The 20,253-nt window shown below is 37.8% G+C and overlaps 1 protein-coding gene across 19 annotated transcripts in view; it reads right to left on the bottom strand.

The window, feature by feature from the left end:
- RUSC2 (RUN and SH3 domain containing 2) overlaps nt 1-20,253 on the bottom strand; it is a 113,177-nt gene that overhangs the window by 44,443 nt on the left and 48,481 nt on the right. For 11 of the 19 annotated variants that reach the window (XM_074196173.1, XM_074196156.1, XM_074196166.1 and 8 more), the window contains one exon: nt 18,384-18,520. The exons of 7 other annotated variants lie outside the window; for them this stretch is intronic. The gene's annotated coding sequence lies outside the window, so the exon portion shown is untranslated. Of the gene's footprint in view, nt 1-18,383; nt 20,240-20,253 lie in introns of those variants that run through there. One more of the 19 variants, XM_074196167.1, reaches the window with a different exon arrangement.

Below are 20,253 nucleotides of genomic sequence, written 5' to 3'. Positions count from 1 at the left end.
CTTCTAACAGAACTTTGACAGAATCTATTGTAGTCACAGAATACATTTAAGAGCTTGAAGAGATCTTAGAGGCAATCTAGTCCAAAACTTTCATTTTATAGATGAGGAAACTGTGATCCAAAGGTAGCAAGTGACAAGGCTGGAATCCAAATTAAGGTTCTTTGATTCCAAATTCAGGACCTTCCCATGGTGCCACATGGTCACCAAGGCTAGGCCTAGGTCTCAGCTGCTAGCTCCCAAAAATACTCTCCTTCCTGCCTGAAGGCCTAGGTAAGAAATCACTGACTATATAGTACAAGTTGGAGAAAATATGCTGGGATCAAGGACAGAGAGGAGAGAGTAGAGGAAGAAAGAAGAGGAACTCAGCTCACTCATTGTGATAGATGGGTCAGGTTGAGCTTTCTCTACCCCCTTTTGCTTCAATATCCTTCTGATTTATTTTTGTTTTGTTTTGTTGTTTTTAAGTTTGTTCAAGGCCAATGGGGTTAAGTGGCTGGCCCAAGACCACACAGTTAGGTAATTATTAAGTGTCTGAGACCATATTTGAACTCAGGTACTCCTGACTTCAGGGCCGGTGTTCTATCCACTGTGCCATCTAGTTGCCCCATACCCTTCTGATTTATAATGTAGACCCAGTGATGAGAAGGAAAGACTAAAATTTTCCAAACCTGCTCCTGGTCCTTCCTTTGCCCTCCTCTGCCCTGAAGGCCATTATCCTATGGCCAGTCAGTTGCAGTATGAAATGAGTAGAGTGGGGAAAGGCTCATCTTCCATCAAGTGAAACAACCACCCAAAGGCTCCTGTTTAGTCTTCCTTGTTATTTTCTCAGGATTAGGAAAGTAGGGTTCATTGTATGACTATCACCACACTTTTGTAAACTCAGACTTTCCCCACTCTGTATTCCCTTTATTACCATAATCAGTATTGAGTATTTTCTAAACTATGGTGCTCAGAACTGAGCACAGCCCCAAAAGAAGTACTGGGATTGAGGACTCTCCCTTATAACTAATTCATGGAGAAATTAGAGGAAATATACCTGCTTAGAGATATAGAACTTATTTAGTAATCCTATAGTGTCTAACAATTCTTCTCTCTGCTCCCCCCCCCCCCAATCTGCCTCCATGATATTGGTAGGGGAAGGGATAGAGATGTTCAGAGGATGGGAATGTGGAACTTCAACTTCCCCGTAACTTCAGAGAGAACAGAGGATTGAACAAGAGGTGCTTTTAATGTTTCATTTCACGATTTGGAGAAGATTGAGATCAAGGAATGGTAAGGGGATGAGCATAACAGCTGTGTTTAAGTATTTGAAATTTTATTCGAAAATTAACTGCAAGTAGTAAGAGACATGATACTTGTTCTTTTTGGGCTCAGAGGTAGAACCAAAGTCAATTACTGTAAAATATTCATAGTAGCCTTGTTTGTGGTGACAAAGAATTGGAAATCAAGTAAATGTCCTTCAATTGGGGAATGGCTTAGCAAATTGTGGTATATATAGAACACTATTGTTCTATTAGAAACCAGGAGGGATGGGAATTCAGGGAAGCCTGGAGGGATATGTATGAACTGATGTTGAGTGAGATGAGCAGAACCAGAAAAACACTGTACACCCTATATGGGGGCAATGATCAACCTTGATGGACTTGCTCATTCCATCAGTGCAACGATCAGGGACAATTTGGGCCTGTCTGCGATGGAGAATACCATCTGTATCCAGAGAAAGAACTGTGGAGTTTGAATAAAGACCAAGAAGTATTACCTTTAACTTAGGAAGAAAAAACCTGATATCTTATTGTCTGATCTTGCTATCTCTTATACTTAGTTTATGTTTCTTCCTTAAGGATAGGATTTCTCTCTCATCACATTCAATTTGGATCAATGTATACCATGGAAACAATGTAAAGACTAGCAAATTGCCTTCTGTGGGGGATGGGGGAGGGAAGTAAGATTAGGGGGAAAAACTGTAAAACTCAAAATAAATAAAATCTTAAAGTACAAAGTCAGTCACTGGAATGCCCAAAGAGGTAAATTTCAGTTTGATGCTCAGAAAAACTTCCTAACAATTAGTGTTATCCATAAGTGCTTTCTTGAAGGGTAGTGAATTTGTACTTGGAAGTCTTAATGCAGAGGTTGAATGATTATTTGTTATGCATGTTACAGTCAGTATTATTTTTGGGGTATAGGTTAGAATGGATGCCAGCTGAGGTTCTAATTCTAAAATTCTGTGATTCAGTGATGCAAGAGCCAGTATTCAGGGATTTATTCCTGCTCTCAAATTTTATTGGTTTAATTCACTTCAATTATATCACAAACCTCCTGCCACACCTACTTCTAGTTGCCATCAAAAAAGTCTTTTTTTTTTTTAGGTTTTTTTGCAAGGCAAATGGGGTTAAGTGGTTTGCCCAAGGCCATTATTAAGTGTCTGAGACCGGATTTGAACCCAGGTACTCCTGACTCCAGGGCTGGTGCTTTATCCACTGTGTCACCTAGTTGCCCCTTCCTGGAGTTTTAAAGTAGGATTTTTAAGACTTCTGATGAGACACCGATGAGTAAGATGCATCCTAAGGAAGTTAATTTGTCAGAAAAATATCCCACTATAAAGATAAGCAGTCTGCTTCCAGTTTCTCCTTATACCATCGCTCTATAATTCATAGCACTTCAGGCCATTTTCCCTTCTCATTGGCTTCTTATTGATTAAAGGATCAAAGGCAAACATCTCACCCTAGCTTTTAAAGTCCTCTGTAATTTGGCTTGACTTTGTCTACCCAACTTTATTTCCCCTAGACTCTATCATGTGCCCTTCACTCTAGTCAGGTTGGTCTCCTTGATATTCTTTATATATTGTTCATTCCCACCCTCTGTGGCTTTGCCCAATAACATTCTTCCTAACCTGTCTTCCTTATCTAAATTTTACCCAACTTTTCTCCCATCTACATTACAAAATGTTGCTTGCCTACTCCAATCCACACTAATATTTCCTTCCTTTGTTTTATTGCAGAACTTCTATTTTGGGTCATACAAATTACCCTTGATCCTACAATGTCCTATATATTTCAAGTATATGATATGTCACAAAATCGTAATCCAATTCTTTATCATGGTGTAACAGTGATCCTGGATTCTGAAAGGCTTTGAGAGCAGAGTGCAAAAATATGCTATGACAATAATTTGAGTAGTCTTCATAACAATTTATGTTTCTAAGGACCAGGTTAGCTAAATAGAAAGGCTCATTCCAAGTAGGCTAGTTACTCTGTGCTGAATTCTTTAATCAGGGCAACTCATGAAAGGAAAGGAATACAAAATTGGTCTCAGGCCCATATAGCCCACTTCTACTTCTTGGTGGAAGAATGAGGGAATAGGGGAGTAGAGGGTACTAGGAATCAGACAATTTATAATCCATCTGAAAATATTTTTAGCTTGTCAACTGTATGGTCAACTGTCAACTTAGCTCTAAATGTAAAATCCTTGTCCATACTATAGGAGAAATTCTACTGTATTATTTTGACATTTTTGCTATAAATGAAACCAGAAGACAAAGGGAAATTGCAGTTAAAATTGATGTGAACTAAGGATAATTCATAGGTACTCCTTGGAGAGTCAAATACTGATAAAACTAATAATTAACATTTATTTAGCACTTGCTAAGTGCTGGGTATTGTGCTAAGGGATTTACAATTATTATCTTATTTGATTCTCAAAACCACCCTTGGAGGTAGGTGCTACTATCACCACCCCCATTTTACAATGTAGTAAACAGAAGTTAAGTAACTTGCCTTGGATCACACAGCTAGTTAAGTGTCTGAAGCTGGGTTTGAATTCAGGTCTTCCTGACTCCAGGTTAGGTGCTTTTTCCTCTGTGCCACTTAGATCAACTTAGAGTTGGTCTCCCTGCATCCAGACTCTTTCTTTTCCAATCCAATTCTATACAGTTGACAAACTTGTATTCTGTAAGTATATATCTTCTCATTCTGCTCCTCTATTCAAGAAGCTTTGGTAAGTCCATTGTCTTCAGGATTAAATACAGACTTAACTTGGCATTCAAAGTATTTAACAATTTGACCCTAGCAGCTATCTTTGGACTGACTACATATTGTTCCCTCTTGGTCTACTGACTGTCCACAAAACATTCTATCTCTTGACTCCATTCCTCAATACAGGTAATTTCCCATGCCTGGCAGGCTCTCTTTCCTCATCTCTGTCTTTTAGAACCCTTGGCTCCCTTCCTTCTAGGCTCAGATCAAATGCCACCTCCTTCATTCCCCCAGTTATTAGTGCTCCTAGATGTACCAATACCGAACATTAATTTTGCATATGTTTCAGCTCATGTAAGCTTTCTGAGGGCAGTGATTATCTTGTTTCCTAATGCCTGGTTCATAAGAAATACTTGGTGTCTGATCAAATCGGTCTTAATGTGTGTCAAGAGAAAATACAAAATATTTCATGGAAAATAGGCATACTAATGCACTGTTGGTTGAGTTGTGATCTGGTCCCAACTAGTCTGGAGAACAGTTTGGAACTATGCCCAAAGGGCTATAATCCTTTGACCCAGTAATAATAAAGATACTACTAGATCTGTACCCCTAAGAGATCAAAGAAAAAGATCTATACATACATACATATATATCCACATACATATATGCATACATACATACATATAAATACACAGAAATATTTTTAGCAGTTCATTTTGTGGAGGCAAAGAACTGGAAATTGAGGGGATGCTATCAATTGAGAAATAGCTAAAGAAGTCCTAGTATATGACTGTGATGAAATACTATGATACTATTAAAAAATGACAAAGGGAAGGGTTTTAGATATGGTGAGACATGAATTGAAGTAAACTGAACAAAGCACAACCAGGAGAAAATTGTTTGAAGTGATAGTAATTTTGTAACAATGATCTGCTATGAAAGACTTAGCTACTCTGATCAGTACACTGATACAAGACAATTCCAAATGATTCGAGTTTAGCTTTTTCTTGTCCTTTTTTCTTTTGGTTTTTGCAAGGCAATAGGGTTAAGTGATTTGCCCAAGATTACACAGCTGGGCAATTATTAAGTGTCTGAATCCAAATTTGAACTCAGGTCCTCCTAACTTCAGCACACTAACCACTGCACCATCTAACTGTCCCTCCAAATGATTCATGAAGAAAAATGCCATCTATATCCAGACAGAGAATGGATATGAACTTGATGTGATTGTGAGTTAATTTTTTAATTTATTTTATTTTTATTTTTTTAATTTTGCAATATGATTAATATGGAAATATGTTTTGCTTGACTTCACATCTGATAAATTGCTTGGCTTCTTAATGGTAGGGGAAGAGCTAGAGGGACGTGAGAAAATTTGGAACTCAAATTTTTAAAAAGTGAATATTAAAATAAATTTCAGTTTATATACTAATATCTGTTGCAGAGACTGAAGATACAGGAATTCTATTAAGAATTCACTAAACTTCTCCAGATTAGGCCAATGTACATTTTCTTACACAGAAATTTCAATGCAAAAGTGAGTATCAGGAAAGACGGCAAAAAACACATTAGAAAATACAGTTCGGGAATGAGAAACATAAGAAGCAAAAGGTTTACAGTCTACACCAAAGCTTTATATCTAGAAATTTTTTGAGAACTGACTTGGAGGATGCTGAACTTGCTAAACATCAAATAATATCACAAAAATAAATTTAATTATATTTTATCAGATAAGTAAATATTTATCACTGATACAGGAGTCATTCCCAAACAATGGTCTATTTCTATAGTTAGAGCAAGGATCAAAATTAATACAAATCTCAAGGAAAGAATAAAATGGAGAAAAGATAAACAATTAAAACTCTAACCTGATCTTTTAAGAGGTTATTAAGAAAAATGGGAACTAAATGGAGGAATGAACTTTGACACTGGTTATAGCAATTTTCTAAAGAAGACTAATAATGTTTGTCCTTCATTTTTGAAGAAGACCATAACATCAGGTAGATGGTGTCATGACAAGCATGTGAAAAGGATTTGCATGAGGGGGATGTTATGCTAAGTCACCAGACTCACTTTCTCCTCCAGAGCCATCTGGGTCCAGTGGTCAGATATAAATCTGGAAGATTGGAGAAAGCCCTGGATGCAAGGCAATTAGGTTAAGTGACTTGCCCAAAATCAAACAGCTAAGTGGCAAGTATCTGAGACTGAATTCAAACTCTCATCCTCCTGCCTCCAAGGCCAGGGCTCTATTCACTTTGCCACCTAGTTGCTCTCTAAAGAAGACTACTGATGTAAAAAAAATCAACTTTTTTAATGAAACCAAAAGAGACCAGAAGCTGTTGCAGTCAGCAAACATGTCAAGTAACCTAGAGATAAATATACAGCAGCTAAGCATAACATTGGTATAGAATATAAACTTGTTTGTAAAACAAAGATATAAGCAGAAATGACTAATAGTGAGAAGCAATACAGAGAAAAATAAGTTTAAGGAAAATTTAGCAAGGGACTCAAACAAAGCAAAGTTATTCTAGGGTGACTTTTTTTTTTAGGTTCAAGGCAATGGGGTTAAGTGGCTTGCCCAAGGCCACACAACTAGGTGATCATTAAATGTCTGAGACCATATTTGAACTCAGGTACTCCTGACTCTAAGGCTGATGCTCTATCCACTGTGCAACCTAGCCACCCCACAATGGACTTTAAAAAATTTTCATCTTCCTTGGTATTTAACACTCTTAAAACTTGCTCCTGCCTGGGAATTCTTCTGTACTATATTGTTTAGGTATTATTAGGTATATATTAGGTATTATTCTCACATCTCTTTCTCATCTGGCTCCCCTTCCTTTTTCTATCTCATAAATGCAAGCATGTCCTTAGCTTTCTTTCTTAGTGATTTCATTCACTTCCAAGGTTGTCACTTCTATCAAAATGACTCTAATCTCTTCAGTCCTGATTCTTTTTCCTTCTGAATGTCCCATGTGATAAGAATGACACTGTTTTATAGAGGATGGGCTAGTCCTTTAAGGAGGAAGTTATATGGCATCCTTGACACCTAAGGCAAAGTATGGGAATTCAATGGGAAATTCTTGATGTAAGTTTTAGTAAAAATCCCCAAATCCAGGGAAATGCCTTTTCTGGTCTTGCAGGCTGGGCAATGGAAGAGAAATAATATTATTTGAACTAGTACTTTAACCCCCCCCCCCAACAATAAACCTGTAGGAATTGCATTCTTTTAAAACTTTGTTGCCAGTAAAACTGCTTTGTTTGATTTTTATAGTTTTTAAGTGACTCATCACATTTTAATCCTGAGCCTGAAACACTGGACTGGTCTAAGCTAGGCCTAGCCTAGCATATTTGGTGTGATTGGTAGAAATTTTTTTTTTTAGGTTTTTGCAAGGCAAATGGGGTCAAGTGGCTTGGCCAAGGCCACACATCTAGGTAATTATTAAGTGTCTGAGACTGGATTTGAACCCAGGCACTCCTGACTCCAGGGTGGTGCTTCATCCACTGCGCCACCTAGCTGCCCCAATTGGTAGAAGTTTTTGCAATAATTTCACGTTTGATTTTCTTATTGAAGTAGAGGAAAGGTGTTGCCAAAGGTGAGGATTCTCAAGTGGCAATAAGGCCATACACAGGATTCTGGTATCTTATAGCTGTAGAATTATTTGGGGTACACGGTTAATATTCTTGGTAGGGTTAGAAGAAAGTTCCCATTTTATCCTGTAGGGTTAGCTTAATGGATACTTAAGGAGTTTAAGAAGCAAAGTGGAAATATAGCATAAGCAAGTATTCCCTGGCTCCTGTTAAAAATTTTAAAAAGCTGCATTGCCAACATAAGGAAAATGGACAGAAACTGTCCTTGTGAACTGGACAACTAGTGACCAAGATAAATGAATTTTAAGATCCTTAATGATCATATCTTGAAAGCAGAGAAGCAGTTTAAGGATCTAGTAAGAGTATAGTGATAGAGGGCAATACTACTGGGGGGGGGGACTAATAGGCCACAGATGGAAGTATGATATCTGACTCAAAGACTTCTCTGAAAATGTGTTAAACCCTTCCTGGATTTGGGACATAAGTGAAGAGAACAAGAACAGGAAAGAGGACTGGGAATTAGTAAATGTGGTAAGAAAACCTTAGGCCTATCCCATTATTAAGTTCCAGGGAGTGATTTCCTCCACCTGGAATTCAGAGTATGGATGTGCTTTTACCATCTAGGAACTAGGGAGATTGCAGAAGTTTAAACAGAAGCTAAATTATTAGTAAAACAATGGTTAATGAGGTTATAGTCTAATGGAGGCAGCTTAGAATTTTGTCAGTTGCAGAGTTTCATAGGCTAAGAACTTGTAAAGTCAGTGGAACTAATTAGAGGGCCCAAATGGGTATTGTCCTTTGTCACTTTTTAGGTGGTTAAAATGGAGAGTTAGAATAGAATTTATCTAGTTTTTCAATTAATGAAAGCAAGGCAAGAGGTGACATTTTTAAAAGAAATGGGTGTAAGGGATTAGATCATCTCACCGCCTCTCCAATTTTTAAACGTCAACTTGCTTCAGACAGAATTAGATCCTGCCTTTAGAGGTGAACTCCACCTGAATGGTATTTAGCTATAAGTCTTCACTGCCAGATCACCCCATAGGGCTGGGCAAATCAGTTGTGAAGGTTGAATGGGAACTTGGGCAGTTTTCTAGGCAAATAGGACTGTCCACATCAATAAGGCACTTTGGGAAGTGACAAGGTAATCACCGTATGGTGGGCAGGTAGAGAGTGTTATTCTTTCTCAAAAAGAGGTTTGGATATGATTTTTGAAACAAGGAGGACAAGATGATGACTGATGATCATTTTAGGGGTATTATTAAATTTATATCAAGGTATTCAGGTCTAGGGCAGTAATGCCTTGCCCAGTAATGCCTTATCCCTGAAAATCCCTCTCCCCATCCCCCTAGTCACATCTGGTCATTTTGAGGGACTGTTAGGATAAACCTCCCTAGGGTTATAGCCAGGGTTCATCCAGTTCAGTTCTAACTATGGGACCACAGGGGACCTAGAAGCTATATCCTCAAATCACTGCATCTTAAAAAAGGGTACCCAAAGCTAGCAGCCCAATTACTATTGTACCAGGGCATCTTCCTGGAGGTTCATTGAAGTACTCTACTTTCCCAATTGGACAGAAGATTGTTGAAGAAAGGAATACCTTTGTTCAAGTTAAAAAGTGGGTGAAAAGATAGGAGGTGGAGCCAAGATGGTGGAGTCAGAGGAGCAGTGCAGTGAACTCCCTCCCACAAACTTATCCAAACATATCTAGAAAATGTACCAAATCAAATTTTGATGGAGAAATCCAGAAAAAGTCACAGTGAATCATTTGTTCAGCCTAGTCCCACATAGGGAGAGAGGTCTAAGAACACTGAAGAAAGTGTTGGTACAGGAGTGCAATGCCCAAACTATTGTGCACAAGGGAAACAGGAGGTTTCTGACTCACATTGAGCCATCTCTAGAACCACACCAAGACACAGCAATGGGAACAGGTGCCAAATAACAGATTTATTGCCCACTCCCAAGGTGGAATAAGAATGAGACTTGTGTATAACAGAATAGTTCCCAAGGAGAATGGTTCCCTGAGCTTCTGTTTGTCCTTCATTTTTTTTTTTTTAGGTTTTTGCAAGGCAAATGGAGTTAAGTGGCTTGCCCAAGGCCACACAGCTAGGTAATTATTAAGTGTCTGAGGCCAGATTTGAATTCAGGTACTCCTGACTTCAGGGCCAGGGCTCTATCGACTGCACCACCTAGCCACCGCCCCCCCTTCATTTTCAAAGAAGACCACAACATCAGGGAGGTGATGCCATGAAAAGCACATGAATTAGATTGGAGTGAGAGGGTGCTGTTATAAGTCACCACTTTCCCTTTCTCCTCCAGAGTCCTCTGGGTCCAACGACCAGATATGAATCAGGACAACTGAGACAGCCCTGGATGCAAGACAATCAGGATGAGGTGACTTGCCCAAGGTCACAACAGCTAGTAAGTGACAAGTATATTAGGTTGGATTCAAACTCCTGTGCTGATTCCAAGGCCAGTGTTTTATCTATTGTACCACCTAGCTACTGTAATAAGAAAATATGAGGTTCAAAAGCCAGCAGTAGCAACAGAAGGAGCAGTATGGCTAAGATCTCAGACTCAGAGCAGGTCTCACTTCTAGCATTAGGCTAGCCTGCAAAAGAATAACCAAGGCAGGAATCCAAGTCTAAAGAGGCGTCAACAATACTGCCACTTTGAATCAATAGACCTTTTTAGCTAGCTGATAGAGGTGGAGTCCAGCAGTAGCCTGTTCTTGCTCAGACCCAAACATAATTCAAGAACTTCTTTGAGGTGGGGACCAGGGAGAAGCAGTTAGACTCTGCTCTGGATGAATCTAATTTGGGAGCACTGATAACTTGTAGTGCCTTTCCTTGGAATAATTCAATATTCAATGCTCCCAGAAAGTAACAGATTTTCCCTTCAGTAGTACTGCAGAACCCAGCCTTAACATCAAATCTGATGTCAGGAAGCAGGCTGGAAGAAAGTGAAAACAAACAAAAAAGAACTTAAAGAACTTCATTACAATTTCCTATTATAGTGGCAGAGGACACTCAAGATACAAACAAAGAAGAAGAAAAAAATTGCTCTCAAACATTTACAAGTTAAGCCTCAGAGAAAAACACATCATGGGCACAAACTCAACCAGAATTCCAGGAATAAATGGAGCAAGAGTTTAAAATATTTTTTATAAATAGACTGAGGGGGTGGCTAGGTGGCAGTGGATAGAGCACCGGCCTTGGAGTCAGGAGTACCTGGGTTCAAATCCAGTGTCAGACACTTAATAATTACCTAGCTGTGTGGCCTTGGGCAAGCCACTTAACCCCATTTGCCTTGCAAAAACCTAAAAAAAAAATAAAAAAAATAAATAGATTGAGAGCAACTTACAAAAAAAAAAACTGGAGAAGGAATTAACAGCTTGGTACAAGAGATATAAAATCTTCCCCAAGCAACAAATTCCCTGAAAATTGGGATAACCCAAATAAAAGTCAATAACTTTATGATACAACAGGTAATAGTAAAAAAGTAAAAAGATTGGAAAAATAGAAGAAAATAAAGATTGCAAAGCAAAAAACAATTGACATGGAAACATCAAGGAAAAAAACATTTAAGAATCACTGGACTAAGATTCATCTGAACACCATGACTAAAAGTAGAGTCTAGATGTTTTCTTTTTTTTTCTTTTTTAGGTTTTTGCAAGGCAAATGGGGTTAAGTGGCTTGCCCAAGGCCACACAGCTAGGTAATTATTAAGTGTCTGAGACCGGATTTGAACCCAGGTACTCCTGACTCCAAGGCCGGTGCTTTATCCACTATGCCACCTAGCTGCCCTAGATGTTTTCTTAAGAAAACAGTCCGGATCTTTTAGAACTAGAGGAAAAAGTAGAAATTGAAAAAAATATATCAGTCATCATTCTGAAAGAAATCCCCAAATAAAAACTTTTTGGGACATCATAGCTGAAATTCTATCTTTTAGGTCAAAGTAAAAACACTGCAAGCAGACAGAAAAAATAAATTGGAGTACCAAGGCAACACAATCAGGGTTATTTGTGATTAACAGCTAATAAAGTATGGGATTGGAGAACTCAGAACATGATATTCCAAATAGCAAAGGACACCAGCTTACTACCAAGAATATCTCACCCAGCTGAAATTTGAGTATAATTCTAAATGGGGAAAAAATGGATTTTTTTTTTTTTTTAGGTTTTTGCAAGGCAATGGGGTTAAGTGGCTTGCCAAGGCCACACAGTTAGGTAATTATTAAATGTCTGAGGCCAGATTTGAACTCAGGTACTCCTGACTCCTGGTGCTCTATCCACTCCAGGGCTGGTGCTCTATCCATTGTGCCACCTAGCCACACCTCAAAATGGATCTTTAATGAAACAGATGACTTTCAAGCATTCCTGGTGAAAAGACCAGGAAAACTTTGTAGATAAAATATAGTGACACAAAAATCAAATGGTAAAAAAAATAAATAAAACACAAATGAACCATGATAGAGGCCTACCTGCCGACATTTGAATATGGAGATATTATACATGTGCCCTCTCTGAACTCTTATCTTCATTAGGGTTCAAATACATAGTCTAATTAGACATGATCTTGGAGTTGTTCTCATATATATATATAGATGATTTTAAGAAAAGAAAGAGAAGGAAAGAGGAATATTAAGGGGGAGGTGAAAAAAAGGAAGAGGAGGGAAGGTTTACCTTACATAAAAAGAATGTACAAATAGACATCTATACAACTAAGGAATGGCAAGGAGCAAAACTGACACTTGAACCTCACTGAACTGGTCCAAAGGAGGAGGAATACACATAGAGTTGTGTATAGAAATACATTTCATTCAACAGGAAAATAGGTTAGGTAACTTCTCCAGGATCACATAGTTATCTAAGAATGTGTTTGAACTCAGGAAGATCAATCTTCCTGACTTCAGGACTGGCATTCCATCCATTGAGTCACCAAACTGCATTCTATAAGTGCCTTACTATATTCTAACTTAAAAGCTAAATCACTGGTTGGGTCTCACTTAGGCTTGTCTAAACATTTCAAAGCCAACTTGTTCAAAATTGAAGTTATTATTCCTTCCTCTTTCCTTTCTGAGCATTTTTATTTTGGTCAATGGTTATATCATTCTTTCAGTCACTTAGTCTCAAAAGCTTAGTCATCTTTGACTCCTATTTTTTCTTTCCCACATACAAAGTTTATTACAGTCATCTCCATTTCTCCTTTGTAATATTTTTCACATTCTTTTCTTTCCATTTTCCCAGTAACTATCTTAGATCTGGGCTTTATACTTAGATTACTATATAGTAGTAGTTGTCTTCTAACTGGTCTCTGTCTCTGTGCCATTTGTCTTCAAATTCATAATACACACAAGCCATACTGATCCTCTGAAATCATTGTGTTTGTGAACATTAGCAGTAATGGCTCTTCTTAATTTTATCTTACCACTCCCTTATTTTCCAATACTTTACATCCAGCCCAACTAATCTGCTTAGTGTTATCCTTCCATGTCATTTTCATTTTGGTCCCTATGCTTTAATATATTCTGTCTAAATTGCCTTCCCTCTTTTTTTATTTGTCTACCTTTCTTTTTTTCTTTCTACCAACCTCTTTCAAGATCCTCTCCCACCTCTGCTAGACTTCACCTCCTCCTTCAGATTTTCTATTAACATTCACTGATTATTTAACCTTAAATTCTTTAACATTTATTTGTACTCTCCATTATTACAAATTACTATGGCATATGATATCATTCTTCACCTTGTTTGTTGGTATATTCTATATTTCCAACAAGATTTATAAGTCCTGTGAGAACAGTAACCATATATGTCACTGAATCCTCTGCATAGGATAGAAGCTAAACAAATGTTTGGAGTTGCTACTGAGTATCAGGTCAAGAAAGTCAGACAGATCAGTTAGGTCAAATTCAGGGAACTGACTTGAGATAATAGAAGGCTCCAAAGAAGTTTTTAGGAAATTAATAATAATAGCTAACATTCATATAGTCTTTAAGTTTTACAAGGCACTTTACATGATCTCCTCTGATCCTTACCAGAATCCTGTAAGATATCAAGAAACTGGGGCTCAGGGAGATTCGATGACTTGTCCAAGGTCACAAAATTGGGAGCTGAAAAGGACCTCAGGATGTCACTTCAGAGGGAGGAGTTGAATCCAGATCAGAACCAGAATTAGTGTTCTTTATATGATACTGCTCTGTGCTTTTGGAAGTCACAAAGCTAAGTTAAATGTTAAGAGGCAGGATGTAAACCTAGATCCTCCTGATTCCAAAGATAATTTTTTCCATTATGTCATGCTATCTCACCTTCCTTCTAAGAATATTCTTTATCCATAGAGGATTTTTCTATCCATAGCCCCCTCCTTCCTGTAGGGGCCTTCTGGTCTTATTGTTAGAGGAAAGGCTTAAGAGAGCTGTATAGTCAATCTATTTCTGTCTGAGTACAAGGTTTTCCCCTGGTCCTATTTGCCCCTTTTCTCCATTTTCTAGCCTCTGGGTCAAAGAGCATTTTGGTGCATTTCTTATGTTGTTTAGTCTTCATTTTTTTTTTGCAAGGCAATGGGGTTAAGTGGCTTGCCCAAGGTCACACAGCTAGATAATTATTAAGTGTCTGAGGCCGATTTGCACTCAGGTCCTCCTGACTCTGGGGCCAGTGCTCTATCTACTGTGCCACCTAGCTGCCCTGTCAAAGAGCATTTTGAACTTCTCAGGAGTTTTCCTCAACTATAGAACTATATATCTAGTTTCTTTAGATATCACTCTGTCCTTTGACCAGGAAGACTATGAAGGATTAATGTCCTGGAATCTAAGAAGGTAGTGTGATCAGCAAAAAGAGCCTTTGGGGATTAAATGAATGGAGAACTTCTGGCATATGTGTGCAGTCACTCTAGGAAATGTGACTGTTTCCCCCAAATAAGCAACACTGCCTGGCACAGTTCCCAGCTGATACAGTGGCTCTCTGTGTAGGAAACAAGATTCCCTTTAAGAAAAAAAAATCTCAGGCCTGTCATTACTGTGAGATCTCATATTTCTTAATCCCAGAGAAAGGTACATATATTCATGAGATAGGGGTCAGTATTAAAATTCATTCTATGGATAACACTAAATGGAGTCTTTATTTCATGGTCAGTTTGGAACAAAGACAGCTACCTATAATCCTTGGAAGATCAATAGATTCTTGTTTCCTGAGTATCTGAACCAACTCTGATTCTACAAAGCTTGGGCCATTTCTAGTCTCAGAGATACACAATTCCTTCTGATCATGATAGCAACGAGATGATACTTCTTGGCTAATATTATTAGACCAAAGGTAATCCTTCATCTGTTTCTATTAGAACCAAAACTAAAAAATGTTTTTGAGACAAAATATCTTATTCCCTTTTGGACCTCTAAAGAAATGTAAGCATCAGTAGAGAGCCAGTTAGTAATTTTAGTTTTCTCAAAGCTCAAATTTATCAGGGAATAAGGTTGCCTAAGAGATCTATAGGGCATACCCAAGATATTAATCTAGTGCTCAGGGTATGTCCCCATCACTAAAAGACCTAACTAGTCAGTCTATTGCTTTTCTACTTCCTCTCTCTCCTTATTTCCACCAAAATTTCCTGCTTTTTCTCTTAGTTACTGTAAGCTGACATGAAAGAGTGCCCCAAGCAGGAGCCCCAAATTTGAATTCCAACTTGGACATTTAATACTGGATAATGAATGAACTTGAAATCAGGAAGACTCATCTTTTTGAGTTCAGATCTGGTCCCAGTATGACTTACTGTGTGACCCAGGATAAGTCACTGTTTTCCTCAGTTTTCTCATCTGTAAAGTGAGTTGAATAGACAGAATTGGCAAACTAGTATCTTTGCCAAGAAAATTCCAAATGGGATTTGAGTAGGGAGTATGACTGAAATGACTCAACAACAATAACAAATAATAATTTCTGAGGGTAATAATTTACCTTATATGTAAAAGAGTGAAAATAATTTTTGTACTACCTATTCCATTTGTTGTAAGAAAAGTGTTTTGTAAATGTTAATGGGCTATATAAGCATGGATTTTGGATTTTTATTTTCTCAATAATACAAAGCAGGAAAAAGTATATTCTATAAAAGTTCCTCTCAACAGTAAAGAGACTGAAAGTCTTTTCTAAAAAAATATTTAGAGGATACTACTATTATCTGTGTTGAACTTCTAGAAAGTCTTCAATACTGATTTGACTTTTAAAATTAGACAGTAAACTTCATAAGGTTGGAGGCTATAACTTGATTATTTAATCATACCTAGATTATACCAAAATATATCATAGAAGAGCAGATGTGCAGTAATGGGGAAATAAATATTTTGGGATGTTAATGATAATGATAGTGATGACTATGTTTAATGACAGAAATAACCTGATATGGGGAGCATAAACAATGGTAAGGCTTGTAAAAAAAATAATGAGATCACTCTGTTTCTCAGGAGTTAGGGGAGAATCCAGGTTTATATTGTTAGCTTAAGAAGTCATGTTAGGGGACCGCTAGGTGGCGTAGTGGATACAGCACCAGCCCTGGAGTCAGGAGTACCTGAGTTCAAATGCGGCCTCAGACACTTAATAAATCACCTAGCTGTGTGGTCTTGGGCAAGCCACTTAACCCCATTTGCCTCAAAAAACCAAAAAAAAAAGTCATGTATGGGATGGAGTGAGTAGGAAGAGAGTCATGAATAACACTAATTAAAATTTAAAATTGCAAGACAAAGTGTTTGTTGGCTAGACCTCTTATAACTCTTAGAAGTTTCTCTGGAGTTGTCAAGGACCTCTGAGGATAGTACAGTGCAAAGTACAGATGAGTACTTTTTCTTGCTATGGATTTACTAGAGTCAAGTGATAAATCTTTTCTATTAAGTAGGATATGCTACTTGATTATCAACAATGGATAGGGAAAATCTAGAGAAGTTTTTGTTACTTCACCTTTTCCTTTGGAAAAAGGAACATTTCAATGGTAAAAGAAGCCAAGAAAGGTAAAAATGCTCAAAGGAATGAAAGTTTACTTTAGAAATGAATGGGTTGCTGTAGCACTGTATGATATTTTAAGAAGTTGTGCTTTGAGGATAAAGACTACTACAGAAGGTTCCAGCTAATTAAACATGGATGGACTAAAGATGGCTAAGATTCAAACACAAGAGTGTGAGGAAGGGACAAGGAAAGTTTGAATTGTAATTCCTACAAATACATCAGAAAGTTGGGACCCCATATAGTTAGGACCAACTCCAAACTTAAGGAGAAAGCAAACAGCATTTAGCAAATCAGTAATTCACTAACTTTGGTTTGACAAACACTACTCTTTCACCCAATTTTGGAGAGAAGTAAGGACTGTGGAGGCTCTTCATATATCAAACTGGTAGAAAAATTTTTATTTTGCCTGAGTTTAGGTTATATCTGAATGAATGGCAGTTTCCATTTGATTCCTTGATGGCTTCAATGCTATACAGCCTGAGTGACCAATGCATCAACAAAGGAGAAAAGTTACCAACTAACTAAAAAGTAGTTTAAAGCATGATAAACTCTGCCTCTGCCTATTTGTTTGGAAATTCCCTGAGTAGAGGGATCATGTTTTCCCATCAGTCAATAAACTTTTAGTAACTCCTACAATGTGTAAGACACAATGGAACTTTCAAAATACCTTGCAATTTAGTTTACAGCAATTAAATTGTTTATGAGTGACATAGCAATATGTGTTATAGGAGTTTAGAGGATATATTGGTCACTCCAGGTTTAGGATGTTCAGGGAAGGTTTTATGGAAGAGGAGTGACTTAAATTAGACCTGATTCAAAATAGGCACTGGCTTTGAATACCTTAAAAAGTGCTATAAAACTGTTATCAAAGCTAGATTTCTTTAATCTTATATTTTTTGATCAAAAATTGTTTTCTCAATCTCTAATTGGAGTTTTATAAGTTTGACTGTCAGCTTCTACCCTCCTCAAGGTCTGTGTCTCTCCAGCTATAAATCTAAAGACAAAAATCTGTAGTTGAAACAGCCTAGGACCCCTCTAATTGCATCTATAAGTCTGGCTTTCAAAGTTGTATCAACAATTAGACAAAGACCATCCTGAGAAGGTAGAAAATTGATCTGGTTATCACAATAAGAGACTTAAATATATTCTTATACTCATGACATTTTGGAAATGGAGAAATCCCAATGTTTTATATGTGTATACCATATTTGATAATAACTTAAAATATCAAGTCAGAATAGGAGGCAGTAGTTTTGCTGCTAATTGGATCTTTCTCAGAACTGACAAAGAACAAATCTCATGGACAGGTAAGAAGATCATAAAGTAATCAATGACACCTTTATGTACTAATGTGTAACCTGATTGGTTGGCCACCAAAATTTTATGACTCTGTGTGATTTTTGTAAATACTTTTCCCTCATTAAGCTCTTGTTGATATCTTTATGGATATCTTTCACCTATAAATTTCCAGGTAAGATCTTTTTTTTTTTTTTTTTTTTAGGTTTTTGCAAGGCAAATGGGGTTAAGTGGCTTGCCCAAGGCCACACAACTAGGTAATTATTAAGTGTCTGACACCATATTTGAACCCAGGTATTCCTGACTCCAAGGCCAGTGCTTTATCTACTACACCACCTAGCCACCCCTAGGTAAGATCTTAAGAGAATAAAACTCCATATATATAAAACCTAACTTTTTGTTACTTCATTTTTTGTCTCAGAAAATTAAGGTTTACACTATAATCTATCATTACCTGATAAATTACTTTTAATTTTACAAATGAAGAAACTAGATCTATGAAACTAGGTCCCAGAGAAACTGATTTACCCAGATAAATCAGGTACCTTGGCAGAGTTAGGATCTGAACACTGGTCTTCTAATTCCAAATCTTGTGTTCTTTCTACTGTACCATATTGCTTCCTTAAAAGGCCAGTAGCAACATGTAAAACAATCCATGCAAACTTTCTTTCTCTCCAGAACCCTACAGAAATAACAGTTTTGAGATTTAGAAAAAAGCCATGAGTTCCTTGAAGACTGATATTGGAAAGGTCTGGAAATCATACAAAAGTCAAATGCTTATTCCATTAGTTTAGGGGCTAATTCCCCTTGTGAGTAGCTACTTGTCATTTGACAGCCTCTAATGGATCTACTGAAGCAAAGGGCTGGACAAATAGCTGGCACTTTAGTCCAGTCTTGTTGAAGTCTGAAACCTAGGGTGTGGTATGATCTCAGGGTAATCATTCACTGCTTTGCTTACTCTTTCAAAGAGAAAGATTTACCTTCTTGATTACTGAAAAACAGATCAAAAGCCTTTTCATAACCTATATCAGTTTTCTCTTCTAATCCTAGAAGTCCTAGCTAGAATTGGAATGAGAAGGAAATATGAAGGGACAGATTTTGGGAGATAAGGCACCTTTGGTAAACTATTGGACCCTAAGATAGGTTGGGAGTTACAAAGTAGTGGGCAAAAGAAATCATTCATTGGTCCTAAGTGCACTTAAGTGATGACAACAGAATAGTCCAAGTTTTCCTACCCAAGGCCTTGAAGTCAACTTTAGTTTGCTATGGCTGAAAAGAAGCTGCTCCCTGCTGCATGACCTCAGGGATTCTACCAGTGTGTTGTTATTTTGGACTCAAATCTTAGGCCAGCATGCAGAGAATGCAATGAGATCCCCAGCCTAAAGGACCAGCCCACCCACACCCAACTGCTTCTTTATTCTACTGCTCTCTCTAAAAATCATAGGATCACAGCTAGTCTTGAAATTTATCTGTAAAATAAAGGGCTCCCATGAGGCTGATAGGAAAAGTCAAAGTTTGACTAAGAGCCAAACACTATGACACTAAAGACTGCCCTTAAGCTATCTAACTCAGTACATTAGGTGGAATAGGATGCTTTCCTCAGAAACCCATCCTTAGCATATTGCCCAGAGCAACAAAATCTCATTTTACAAATTCAGCACTTTCTCCTCAAGGCCCAACCACTGTAATCTCACAATCTGATCAAATTCCTCGAAGAATGGTTCATAAAATCAGTCTCAGAGACTGAGGAGAGATAGTAAGAAAGCAGGATAGGCCTAAAGTCCCCCAGAACTTCAGCCTCCAGGCTGGAAATGGATAGATGGAGTTGCTAATCTGAATTTCTACTGAAATAGGAATGAATTAGGAGGCAGAGACTGGTTTTGGGGGTAATTCTTTCCCCTCTATCCCTATAATAGGCAGATTAAACTAAGGCTCCCAAGATTTCCTAACCACTCCCAAACAACTTTGTCAAAGAGCAGTCATTCCCATCACAAAAGAAACAATTATTTATCCCTAAATGGAACAGGATTAGAAAATTACAACTATTTCCCCAAGTTTGAGGCAGCCTACAGATCTTAGACCTAAAGTAGGCTCACTTGGCAGTTCTTGCCTGGAAGCAGAGAACTAAACCAGATGACCTTAGGAAGTTCCCCAGAGCTCTAAGATTCTATCTAGGTATCACAATAAAACAAGGGGCCAAAGAGAAAGACTCCTCAATCACAGTAAGAATAAAATCCCCCACCCCCACCCTACTTAACAATAACCTATATTCCCAGGCGCCTCAGTTTCTAACTGCCACAATTATAAACATAGTTGAATGTCCCTAAAGACAGTGGCTCTGTGCTACAACCTCTGTTCCCTCTAGGGAAAAAGGAGGGCCAAAGGAACTCAGGACTTAGAAAAGTCAGGGCCTAC

This window comes from Macrotis lagotis, chromosome 8, assembly GCF_037893015.1.
Source record: "Macrotis lagotis isolate mMagLag1 chromosome 8, bilby.v1.9.chrom.fasta, whole genome shotgun sequence".
Classification (NCBI taxonomy): domain Eukaryota; kingdom Metazoa; phylum Chordata; class Mammalia; order Peramelemorphia; family Peramelidae; genus Macrotis; species Macrotis lagotis.
Note: the sequence above shows the minus strand (reverse complement) of the source record. Positions and strands in the feature narration are given on the sequence as shown.